Source organism: Anoplolepis gracilipes, chromosome 5 (genome assembly GCF_047496725.1).
Source record: "Anoplolepis gracilipes chromosome 5, ASM4749672v1, whole genome shotgun sequence".
NCBI classification, from domain to species: domain Eukaryota; kingdom Metazoa; phylum Arthropoda; class Insecta; order Hymenoptera; family Formicidae; genus Anoplolepis; species Anoplolepis gracilipes.
The window spans coordinates 3,303,953-3,317,316 of NC_132974.1; the positions used below are offsets into that span (position 1 = coordinate 3,303,953).

Consider the following 13,364-nt stretch of genomic DNA (forward strand, 5'->3'; position numbering starts at 1 on the left):
AATATAATTTCTTAATATCTCAAATAATTAATTCTTTCACAAGTCCAATTTTGTCAACTGATATCGCATTTTTAATTTTAATGACATAATCTTCGGTCATTCACAACGCGCTTTTAATTTGGATAAATCGGGTCTTAAGATACCTCGAATGAGAAGCTTGAGGGCAAGTACTTGAAAGTCGCTGAGCCCACGTGGAATCGAAATGAAGCACCCGCTCGGTTTTTGGTTCCGCCGTGCGATCACGTGAGGATACGAGCCGGGCCGTTGAAGCCCGTCGTGCGGGTTGTGAAACAGTGTCAGTGACCGACAGCCTAAGGCCACCAGACCGCCTTGCACAGAGAACATCGTCTCAAAATGATTTAAGTATCGTTCACACCGAAAAAAGAGGAGACGTTTATGTCTGCTCGACGCGATGCCATCGTCCATCGGTGCTTAAACGCGGGAACAGTACGTCGCCGAGAAAAAGGCTGAGATACCACGTATGAAATTCGATTTGCTTTCACTCGGCGTGTCTTATCGATTCATCCCATGTCGTTCCCGTACGATATATCGATTGCATAAACACAGGGATTTTGTATATCGCCTTTGCGTGAACAGAATGTTTTAGCTCTTCTTTTTTTGCGGCAGAAAAAGATAGCCTTGTGCTGTGCATATAATTTTTTCCTTACATGAAATGTTTGCAAAAAATAACGAAGACACGTTTTTTTCTATAATGTGTACAATAACTGCACAAGTCACTAATTTAACTATTTTTCAAAAAAGAAACATGTTTGCTGAACAATAAAATAACACCCCAAGATATTTATGTCGTAGAAATATTTTCTTTTTACTTTGATTAAAAGCAATTCATCCTTGATGGTTATCTCCAAAAGTAAATTTTTTTCTCTCTAATTAATTAATAATACAACTACACGAACAATTCGCAACTTCGAGGACGTGTTAATAGTAATAAGGAAAGCAGACGGTCAATACCTCTGGTATAAATTAATTAATACGATTATACATAGAATGATTGCGCCACTTTACGCCGCATCTACGCAATTAATCACGATCGATCGATACGGATAGAACCAAATCGAAAGCTTTATGGTCTTTTTATCTGCGTTAAAGCTAGCATTAGACTCGACCTTGATGTTGCGGTCATCGCGGCCGCGATTGAAATAATCCGTTACAACTCGTCCGTGTAACGCGAGACACGTGTGTTTCGCGATCGATAACGTCGATCTCGGAACCAAGATTCATCCGCCAGCGGCGGTCGCTGGCCCTGAGAAAACCCCATCCCTCTCGCGACGATCACCTTCAATGTGGGTTTGGCACTGATACACACGCACGCACATACATTCACACCGTCTGGCCCACTTACGCACCATCGTGACAGCGTTACGTAGCATTGCCAATGATCACGCGTTTTTCCACAGTCTCGGAATAAATCGAATGAAACTCTAATCTTTATCTTATTTTAAAAATGAAGAAAGAAATCTGTAATCGGCCTTTTAACTATTGATTTAATTGTAACTGATTGATAAGATTTTCTGAGTAATCTTGTTAATTGTAAGTAGAAACAAGATATCAAAACACATACTTCTATTTTCTTACCAATTAAGTATCATTTTATTAGAATTGATGTAAAGTTGATTTCATTCGTTGCTATAATTATTTATTCAAAAGATTAAAGCAAGCTTATCAAATCTGTAATATAAAAGCAGTTTCTAATAAATACTTGTGAATATAAATTTTTTATTTTAAACTTGCAATTAGGAGCTAGAGCCGAAAAACAAGATAGCATGTCAGTTTTAATATTCAATTTTTATTTTCTCACTAATTCCCTTAAGTGGCTGTAAAATGGCTGTAAGTAGGCGCATTTTTTACTTGTGTATCACCAAGTGTATCAGTCTACTCCGAGGAAGTTACCTCGGCTGTTTCCTGTCGACCCTTGAGTCGAACGCGAAGACAAAAGGAAGACAGCCGTTCTACCGAGTGAATAAACGACAACGTCATCCGTTTCGCGAGAAATCTCCCGGTCTACCCGTGGGAACCGTTACACGCGGGAAAACCGCGGTACAAACGTGACAGAAAATAGTTCTCTCGTTAATCACCGCATCAGATGGTGCGCGCTCGCCCGCCCCTATAATTAAGCCACGTCTAATTGATTTCTCTCGCGTCAAATAAGGAATGAAAATGTATGACGGGTGACTCCACTTGAGCGACGATCAAGTCGTCCGTGTAAAACGCACTGGCGAATTTACGTCGGGGCGTTTGGTCGACCGTAAACCTTGCCTGGACTCCGGCTTCGAGAAGAAGGGGTCTATGTCGTTGCTGCCAATTTGATCGATATTTCTATCTCGTGAAAAATGTCGACGTCGTAAGATACGATAATAAAATTTTAACATAGCGTATTTTGGAACAAGTAAGAGAAGACGACGTTAACGTAAGTATAAACATGTTCATAATTATTACAAAGTAGATTAAAGAAACAATTTCGATATATCAAATAATTTGGTAAAACAATTATATAAAATATAAAATTATAAAAAAAACTGCCCTTGAACAAAATACTCTTTTTTTTTCTCTTTATCTATAATTTTCCTTTTGCGATTGTCTTCTTCGACATTTTTATTATATTGCCTCATCATTAAATGGATCTAGCTACAATGATATTCGCCTATCCTTGTATACACATCGTGCAAAGGTTCCCTCGAACGTTCGAGCATGTCCCACGACAATGGCGAGTTCGTGTCAGAGGCACGCTCGAGATCCCTTACAGCTAATTCCGAGAATCCCATGATCCCGCGAACATATCCGCTCCAAAAGAAGGTTTGACCGGTACTATCTCCGGGCTAAGTCATATTTCAGTGCGCACGACAGGTACTCGCCGTTTAAGTACCTGGTCGCGTAATTGCCCGCGTCAAGTCTTATGATTACTTTAATAGCAAATCCCCCCGAGTGCTATCGGTCAATGAAAAGAAAGATCCTTTCCTGCACTGTCAATTTCTCTTTAATTGACCATTTCTTCCAAAAGAGATATGCACTGCGATGAAAAAAAAAAGTTTGCGATCGATACTCTTTGTGATTATATTCAAGTGATTTATTGCACCTACGACATCGAGCTTTTCGAGATTGAATCTTTAGATTAAACATTGCAGATTTAATTTATGAAAAAAAGAAGTAGAACTTCACATATATGCCAGAACAGTAATAACTGTTCTTACATTTGCATTTGCATAATTGCAATACACATTTGTGCACAGTTATGATCATTATTACTATTTACGATAATCATCGCTGATTGTGAATTGCTTCTCCTTTTCAACCGAAAAAAATAAACGATAAGATTTTGAAGACAGATCTGGTTTTTAAATTTTTCAATTTTTTGTATTTTGATTCGCTCTCGAAAAAACACATTTATGGAAATTTCAACATGTGAGAGATCTCGATTCTTTTATAATATAGTAATATTTTAAAAGCTGCTAAAAATGCTGATATCTATTAAGAAGGCAAAGATGAAAGAATATTCTTATATGATGATGCGAATGAACATGATTGGATGCAACATTATAAAGAATATTAAAATATGTAGTTTTACAGAAATTATATAACAATTTTCTTTCAAGTTTTTATGAAAAATTCTATATGCAAAAAAATTTAAGTTTCATATATTTATACACATGATATTTTTTATTCAATTAAAAAAATTATATTTTTGCACAAAAAGTATAATATATTATTTCCACGTGACATTTTAATAAATAAAATATTCAAATTTTTTTTCGCGTTTATCAATGTCCAAATCTTCTTTCATATAATAAGAAGAGAGTATAATTTATTTTCATGATCATATCAAGCAACTTTTAAATTTTATGTTTCATATAATTTTTATACATTTGTACATAAATAAATAAATAGAAGATTGAAACGTCTATTTCAGTTTATAAAACATTAAAATACAAATGACGTAATCTAGAGTTATTTATTTTTATGTTTTTTAGCATGTCTTTAAATTACTTAAAAAATATTGCATGCAATCAGCTCTTTTTCGCGATATAGCCTCGTGCTGACTCGAAACTGTTCCAAGGTGGAAGCAGTCGATGCACGGGCGTTGAATGCCTTATGAAGTACGAACGAACGGACATCCTGGCGTTATATAACGTCGTTCTCCTCCCCTGCACCCGCAATTAAGTACTGTCTGCTGTTAACCTTCCAATCTTCGCGTCAACTGCGGCACTCCTTTCTCTGACTATATATTCATTAACAAACTACGGTCACCGAACGGGGTCAGCCATGAGCCAAATTCACCGGCAAAAAACGAGATACATCCCACGCGTCAACAGAACTGCAAAACGGTAGTGCGGTGAGAGCCTTGAACCTGAAACCGCTCGCAACCGTGAAATAATAAGCACAAAAGCAACACACTTTTTGTCGGTTGTGTTAAAACGATCGTCTCAAAGAAAAAAAAAATTATAATTTACGTCTTTTAATATTTTATATATACGTTAAGTTATATATATATATATATATATATATATATATATATATATATGTATTTTAAAGATTTTCAGATTCTCTTATCAATTTTGCAGAATACGAACTCGGAAATTTATATATGTATATATATTAATGCTCTTATTATACTTAACGTGTCTAATTTAGAGCTAATGATTTTATATAAATATATATATATTTAAAAATTTTCAGATTTTCTTATCAATATTGCAGAATACGAACTTGGAAATTTATATATATATTATATATATAAATTTCCAAGTTCGTATTCTGCAATATTGATAAGAAAATCTGAAAATCTTTAAAATACATAATCAGTTTTAATCACTTAGAAATAATGAGTTTTTTAAACTGTGAAAACAGAATGGTTTTTCCCGTTTCACAATACTGGCATTATTTCCAGCTACCAGAAAGCCAACGGCCGTGTAACGACTCGCAGAAATTAACGGAGGTGTTATAATTGCACCCACAAAGTGGTTACTGTGCGGGCTCTTCTCCGGGAGCACAAAACAAATCCTCGTTAGATTGTTTCCTCAAATTGCTTGACGTATAATACATAACGGTATAAGTCGTTGCATAAATCACGTGCAAACATTACGCATTACGAGCCAATATTTTGATTTTTTTATCGAAATTTTTTTGTTCTTTCGATTTATATTTTGATTCATCCTTCTTTAACCGGCGTTATTTTGTAATTAATAAATAATAATTTCCATATACACATTACATAAAACATCTTAATTTTCAGAACTAAATGGGTTAAAATTTTTTAAATCGAATTTTAGTTCAAGTACTTCTTTCCTTCTGTGAATATAATATTTAAATAATGCGTGTGATACATAATATATATTTATATATATATATATGTATACGTAATATACATATTTATGGTAAATATCAAATATTTACATTCGCAGAGAAATTGGAAAAATTTAAATTGCTATTAAAATTGAAATTATACGCTACATTATACACAACAAAATTGCGTGACATAGAGTGTTGCAAGTATGAAAGGTTCCATTTTTCGAAAACATCGGGCGCTGAGATAGTCGATTCAGGGTTTAAATCGGTTGTTTAATGCGGCGTCGCCGATGTTAACGTCGTCCTCGCGTAACGTAACATCACGATGTTACGTGCGACAATGTACCGCAACGTCGTACCATTCTCGCCACTTCCTGGCTCGTTGCTGAACATTTCTTTCCGCGCGGGAAAACATCACGAACGCGCGTGTCATCGTCTCTTGCATTTCGCTTCGAGAGCGTGAACATTCTCGCGTCGACGAGGAAATCGTTGCATCGGTGAAGCGCGCAACGAAACGCATCTTGAGTGCATCTCGCCACAAAATTGCAACACTTCTCGCATTTAAATATGTTTGTAAGCAGTTTAAATGGCAAGCTCCTTGAGCGTGACAAAAGCAGCAGCAACTTACGCGACACATTTAATTAAAATTTAGCCTACAAGTTTAATTTTTTATTAGAAATTATTTGCATCCTTTTCTGTGGCTAAAGATATATTAGAAAATGTGATTTAAACACTACATGTTTTACATTATCCGAAATCTTTCGCAGAAGCAAACAAACATATTTCTGAATTTCAGAAAAAAATCGGATTTGCACAATTTTAACAATGGAATTGATCCACTATATCATTTTTCTGAAATTTTCTCTATGCGATTCGGTAGCGTGTCATCGACCCCGGTTATCCGTGATTTAATTTATTTTTAATCCATTTCACCAATCGGCGGACATAGCGTTGTCGCGCTTCGGCGGACGTTAGCGAACGGTTTACATAGGCGGGCGTTTTGGAGCCATCACGTACGCCAGCGAGTAGTTAATACCTATTTTCGTTTGGCCCGTACACGTTCCACGGAATTTTATTTGGCGGCAGCGGACCGTAACAAAATCCCTCGGCGCTGCGCGCTGGCTAAAATCCCGTTCCGGAAGCCGCGATTGGCGGGCGCTTGATTGAATTGGCGGTCAGTGCCGGGCATTAGGTCCAGCTTGCAAAGGATTGAATTTCTGTCACAATTATCGACCCGTCCCTCTTATCCGCGTGCGCTTACGTACGAACGCGGGACTAGATTCCATAGCAATCGTCTAAACGCAGCTGCTGCTGCCTTTAATGGCAAGGGCAACGAAGAAGGGTAAGTCCGAATCCAGACGACCCCGAAACGACATTTGAATAAACGACGTGCATTTCTACACAGAATTGCTTTCGCAAAAGCTCTTTGGATATTTCCCCTCTTATGAAATGAGATATGAAATTATAAACTAAATATGACACTAAATTTTTTTCTTTTGGAAATGATGACAATCGGTGACTCAATTATGACAATATCAAGGATAAAGGGAAAGATGAAATGCCATATAGATAGACATGCACATTTTTAGTTTACATAATATAACGTCAATAATTAGTTGAAATCATAGGGGAAGTGATGGTTACGGAAAATTTTTTCATCTATATATTATTTAAGTTTAACAGCTCATTGAATAGAATATGAATTACAGGGCCTATTTAGGAAAAAGTTTAATATTTCAGAAGTTTCATGTTCCTGGATCCAGCAAAATTTCTTCACATTAACAATAATTTATTCATTAACACATTGGAAAGCTTTAAGAGAAGAGTGTCACGGCCGACCCAAATTGGCGGCACGTATACTTTCATCGTTAAGCCTGAAAACGTGAGATGAATCTGCGGGTGTCGCGATCGAGATCGATGTCGAGCCCGATATTCTGATCACAAGTCTCATTAGAAAGTGTTGCGTGCGGAACATGTGTCGTGCCATAAAATACGCAATTATACGACCAGATCTGTAAAGCGAATAATCCTGCATTAAATATCTTGATAAGCGTGAAAAATATATTAAAAATATATTATAATTATGATATTTATTAAATTCACAAATAATATCTCTCTTCATTTCTACGATTAGAATTTAATATAGATTTGTATTACAAGCAACATCATATAACAGTGTTTTTCTTTTTATCTTATTATTTTTTTTATATAATTGCCGATTGCATTATGACATAACTTTAAACTCGCTTCCTTAATTCTGTCAGAGATAATCGTACAACAATGTTCCTCGTGCGTGTCTCATAACGTAAGATTCTCATTGGAAAGATCTGTTCGTACGATAGACGAAATAATTACTTGCAAACGTCCTGTTAATTACGACAGGTTGTATGATAATTAGCGACACGACAGTGCACTTAAATGTGCATGTCGGTTGTACAACGACTAGTGCGGCATTATCCGCACTCATATTTTCCGTGTCTGCACAATCGATAAGCAAAATAAATACGCTAGCGGACATTCGTTCTTGCAAGATTATAAAACAGAATCAACGAGTAGTTCTCATAATATTGTCTCAAGGCGTGCACGTGTGTGGGATGAGCGTGGTCGTACTGGTCTTTAATCCATTCCAACAGTATCGAAGAGATAAAAACAAATTCTATCACAACTTAAAATTTAAACATTTTGATTCGTAAAAAATAAAATATGCATTATGAAACCACTGAGTTTTGTAAAATGATAATTTTATAGTACCACGTATTAAATTTATTATGTGTTTCTCTCCCGTTCATTATTTGATTTTCTATATTATTAAAAAAAGTATCATATTGTAGTGTATTTTCATACACTAAAATTTCTTTTAAATGAAACGTGTGTTAGAGTAACAGTAAAGTATTTTGATATAGTAATACAAAATTAAAACATTTTTTGTTAGTTTTCTTACAATAAAAATTTTTAATTATTAAAAAAATTATATATAATAATTATCAAGTATATAAAAATAACGATAGTAAAATGTTTTACTCTTTAAAGAATTAAAAGTTGTTGAGAAGTTGATATCATCAAATAATGGTAATCTACTTTGATCTAGATTGGCTTCTTTATGGTTTGATCTAAACGCGGATCCTGACCTCCGCTAACCGGGTACTGGTGACCTGACCAGCAGAACGGGATTAAACACTGATACAAGAACACAGGCTACCCACATTGCGATCTGATAAAATATTTCAGATTACTTTAGTTAGTTAAATTAATAGACAAACTGCGATTTAAAAAATTGTTTGATAATTTATAATAATTAGTGACAAAAAGGGAAAAAATTCATTTTCTAAAAAAATATTTTCATTAATTGATGTAGTTACAATTAATAATTTTTCCTATGGTCAAAAAGATAAAATGATTGCAATTTGAGGAATGTAAAGTGGAAGGAAACTCAGAACAGAACTAGATAAGTTAATTGTTCAACATTCCATATGATAAATGACCACATTATCAAAGAAATTTCAATTTAAGTAAAGGGATTTATATACTGCATACTTTAAATAACTTGCATTCTTTTAAAAATATAATAAAATTTTATAAAAGTAATATTATTATATATTATTATTATTTTTTAAGTAATTATCGTTATTTTGAAAAAAAAACCAGATATTCATCGTTCAAAATTTTAACATTTCAATTTTTCAAAAATTTCTTTTAAAGAGATATTTTTAATGTATTCTTTATATATTTAAGAAAGGACAATTTTATAATTCCATTTTAATGATCGAAAATTAAATCGTTTTTAATTTATTATCAATAAAAATTGTATTGATTTGAAACTCTCGTCTACTAATTTAATTAATTAAAGAAACTTGAAAAGAAATCAGGAACGTTTTGAAGAAGTGTGAACATTAATTTAGTAACTGTATCTGATCGTTTCTAATGACCAAAGACATTAAGTTCTTAATATTTTATAAAATTATCTACCTGTGGTGATATTACCCTCTTGGCAGTTTATCATCGTTTCTGCATTTATTATGAGAATTCATCTTTAAAGTCTACAGCACGATAGAAAGTGGTGAACAGTGATTCCCACATAGAATCTAATGGAAATGTATTTCCATTTATACGGATTACTTACGGATGGGAAAACTAAATAAAGGTTTACTAAATGTGCTTTTGATAATTTGTAGAAAACAGTTGATTCGTGAAACACGTGAAAAACAAGAAAATCTAAACACTAGAAAACATTCTATCTATGCTTGTATAAATTTTTAAAATTATGCAGTATGTGTCAAACGTGTTGAGAATTAATTCTTTAAAGTCTTTTATGTAAAAAAATAAATTAATCTGCCATGAAAAAAGGTAGCAGAATAACTATCACTGTTGACCGTTCACTGAATCATTTGTTCTCTCCTTATATTGTTACTAATTGTACAGAATACCGACGCTACATTAACTATTCTCCAAGGCTACAAAGAAAACTGACCTACCATAAGAAAGAGAGTATATTTACCATGGTGTTCTATTCATTAAAATTTTTCAAATCTTTTTGACAAAAATTAAATTTTCACAACAATGTAATTTTTATAATATAATTTTTGATATTAAATATTTTCCTTCTTCATTATTAGTTTGAGCTTTACAATTATTTCTTATTTATATCAATTAATAGAAAAATACCCACATAATAATTTAAAAATAATGTATTTCACAAGTTTCCTAGAAATCTGGATTATTTATTTACTAAATAATTCTTATTAATTTTTTTAAATTATTAGTTAAAAAATAAATAATGTTGTTATATTTTTGTTAACATACGTATTTTAAATTACATTTTAAAAACATGGAATTTTTTTATTGCATAACACATTCGACAAGAACAAAAATATAAAAGTTAATAAATCAAACACTCTAACTAATAAAAATATTCAATGACAAGTAAGGATTATGTGAAACGGAGTAATTCTCATTGCACGTAATAATATATGTAAAATATTTATTAAATAGAACATTATATATGTGTGTGTGTGTTGCGATTTGACATATGACCGAAAATATTGACGATAATTAAATAGGTGATTATGTCATGTTTTATGGTAAGAATAAAAATATGAACGCAATAATTCGAAAGAGAAGAAGAAAAAGAAAAAGAATTTATTAAATGTGCTCCGTAAATTTGATTAAGATTATATAATTTTTAAATACCTATACATGAGATCTACATTAAAAAGCTTGTCCTCAATGTTATATGTTGATACTCTTTTCGCAAGTACTTTTCAGTACTTTGTGTAATACTTTGTAAAGTACTTTGTAAAGTACTTTATAAAGTACTTTGCTGTCTAGACAACCGAGAGAAATAGTTAAAGTTATTTTCGCAAAGAGTTAAATCTACGTTTCGTGTCGGAATTGTACTCGAGAAACTATATTATTGAGAATGGCGAAGCGCGCTCCGTTAACGAGCGTAATTGTTCTTGGATACAAGGGGATTTAATTACACCTTCCTCCGCGCGCCAAGCACAACGTATCTCATATTAATGAGCGACGATCGCGAAGGTGAGTAATTACGCAAAGAGCGGTCGGTATATCAACAATCGCGCTTTTAGCCTGATTCCACATCGTTTGTTTACAAGCAAACGAATTGCGGGAACCCGCAATACTCTCTGGGTTAATTAATCGTCATACATGTTTGTTTCGTGTAACGTTGCTGAACGATTGATATTAATTTATTGCTCGTTTCATACAAAGGACGACAATTTGCATGTAAAAATATAATCATATGATACATTTTGGAGAGAATATAATTTTGTAACAAATGTAATTTGAAATTTAAATATACGTGCGTCATAGAACTTACTGCAAATTTTCAAATAAAATGGAATTATTATAAATATTGCAAAATTATTCTATAAAACATATAACATTAATTTAAGATTAATAAATAAAATATAGATAATAAAATATAGATAGTTAAGAATTAAAACATGCAAAAATTATAAAATTTCGCTTGAACTTTTGTATTGTAATAAATTTTTGGAAATACTCTAATTGAATGTTATCGACAATACATATATGCATTTTTTAAATATATTTCTTCTTGACGTTTCGTATGCATTCAAATCATTGACTATCGCAATTTGCAATTCTGTGTAAAATACGTGACATTCGGAGGATCCGTGGGGTCCAACTGTGATGATAGATTTTTATATTGAGCATTGTCGGCGCGTGTTTACATCCGCATGTGTACACATAAACAAAACTCAACTTACCACGTTTGGATTCGTCCGGGAAGCGCAGATCCGTTGCTTCTCTCTGTCGCGTTCTCGTTGTGTGATATCCGATAAAACAATATCAATTTATCGCATGCACGTGTTTACGCGGTGTTTTTCCTTCTCTTTCTTCCTCTTCCTCTCACGCCTGTCACGTCCGCGAAATTTCTCTCGTTGCTGAGCCTAGAATAATCCGCGTGCTCCTCTCTCTGTAGCGAACGTCAAACACTTTCTCACGAAATAACTGAGAAAAAAAGGAAACGAAGAGCAAAGAGAAGCGATCCCGATGTGTCACACTCGCGCATGCGCTTCCTTTACCAATCACACCGATTTTTTCCTGCACCCGGTGAATTTTTGTCTGGTGTCACGTGTCACGAAGACCTGTTTCGGATCCACTTGTCGTCTGCTTTCTCTCTTCCTCTCGGTCTCTTTCAAAACGCTCGGATAAATGTCACTTTCTCTCTGTCGTTCCTTGAACGTGTAACACTACACTTTATACTTTATCCGTTGTATATTTTTCTTCGACAATCAATTTATTGCGATACGTTCATCCGTTTTTCTCAATTCTTATTTGTCTCTAAATGTTTATTTAAATAGTGGATCGAATCAACATTCTTGATTTTTTAGGAACAATCAAATCATTCGTTCGTTCTTTCTTCTTTCTTCCTACTGTCTTTATGTCTCCTTTGTCACTATTCTCACACCTGTCCGGCTGACAAGTCGACGCCACCGCCGAGCGCACTTTCACGAACCACACCGTTTTCGCGCATGCAATTTTACAACGCGCCAAACACCATGCCGGCAATCCAAAATAAATGTTACAGAGTGCCCCCTTTTGATCTTCTCGTCACGAGCGTGATCAGGCGCGATTGCTTCGCCGAAATTCGCGCCGACCGGAAGAGGCACTTCCGCTCGGCCCGTTTTGCGCGATCCGATCGATCGATCTCCCGATCGATATCGCAGATACTCCTTTCTTTCAACGCTCACATCGGATCCAAGACGATTCCACGACGTTTCATCGTTCCTTGAGAATCATTCTTAATTTATGAAGAAAAGAGAATAGCAAAAAATCCGGAAAACGAGGATCTTTAAAAAAAAAAAAAAAAGAACTAAATGCAGCAAATTTGCGATCACCAAGAGTTATCCTCAAAATTATCTCCGAAACTCTTCTTGGTAAAAGCAAGGATGAAATTTTGAAAAAGCCGTGTGCTCGCAGAGCTACCTTCCGTTCGATGCAGGCGTCGAGTGGCGACTGCCGTTTCTTCCAGCGCTCAGTCTGCCTCTGGCTTGTCCCTTCCCCCTCCCCGCGACCATCGCGAACCGACTACGCACAGTTCACGGATTTATGCTATTACAGCACCGTTTTCCACCCTCTATGGTGGCCAGTACACGCTGCCCGCAGCTACTCGTTGGTCTCTCTTTTTTATTTTTTTTTTTTTAAATTCCGTACTTTTTCGAAGCCCGTAGGAAGGTTCGATGGAACTGCTAACTAATGCGGCGAAACAGCATTTTTTCACGCGAACGAATTTCTTTTCATGCATTATTAAAAAAGTTTAGGTATGGAATAAATTTGTGTAGGAAAAAAATTCAAGTTTAATATTTAAAAAAATGCGCGTTTTAAATTTAAAAATTTATTTATGCAAGAAGGATTTTCTATTATTCAATTATCTGCAATTTATCAACAAGATTTGTTACTAAAATTAGCTTCATTATATTTATAATATCTTTTTGTCATATTTCTATTAATCTAATAATCGTATATAATCTAATAATTGTATTTTTTGAAATACGGGTTTTGCCAGAAGTGTTCTTTCC

At 34.2% G+C, this 13,364-nt stretch overlaps 1 protein-coding gene across 1 annotated transcript in view; it reads right to left on the bottom strand.

Moving 5' to 3' along the window:
* LOC140665722 (uncharacterized) overlaps positions 1 to 12,789 on the bottom strand; it is a 47,651-nt gene extending 34,862 nt beyond the window's left edge. Inside the window, exon 1 of the mRNA XM_072892175.1 lies at positions 11,550 to 12,789. The gene's annotated coding sequence lies outside the window, so the exon portion shown is untranslated. The remainder of the gene's footprint in view (positions 1 to 11,549) is intronic.
* Positions 12,790 to 13,364: the final 575 nt, after the last annotated feature.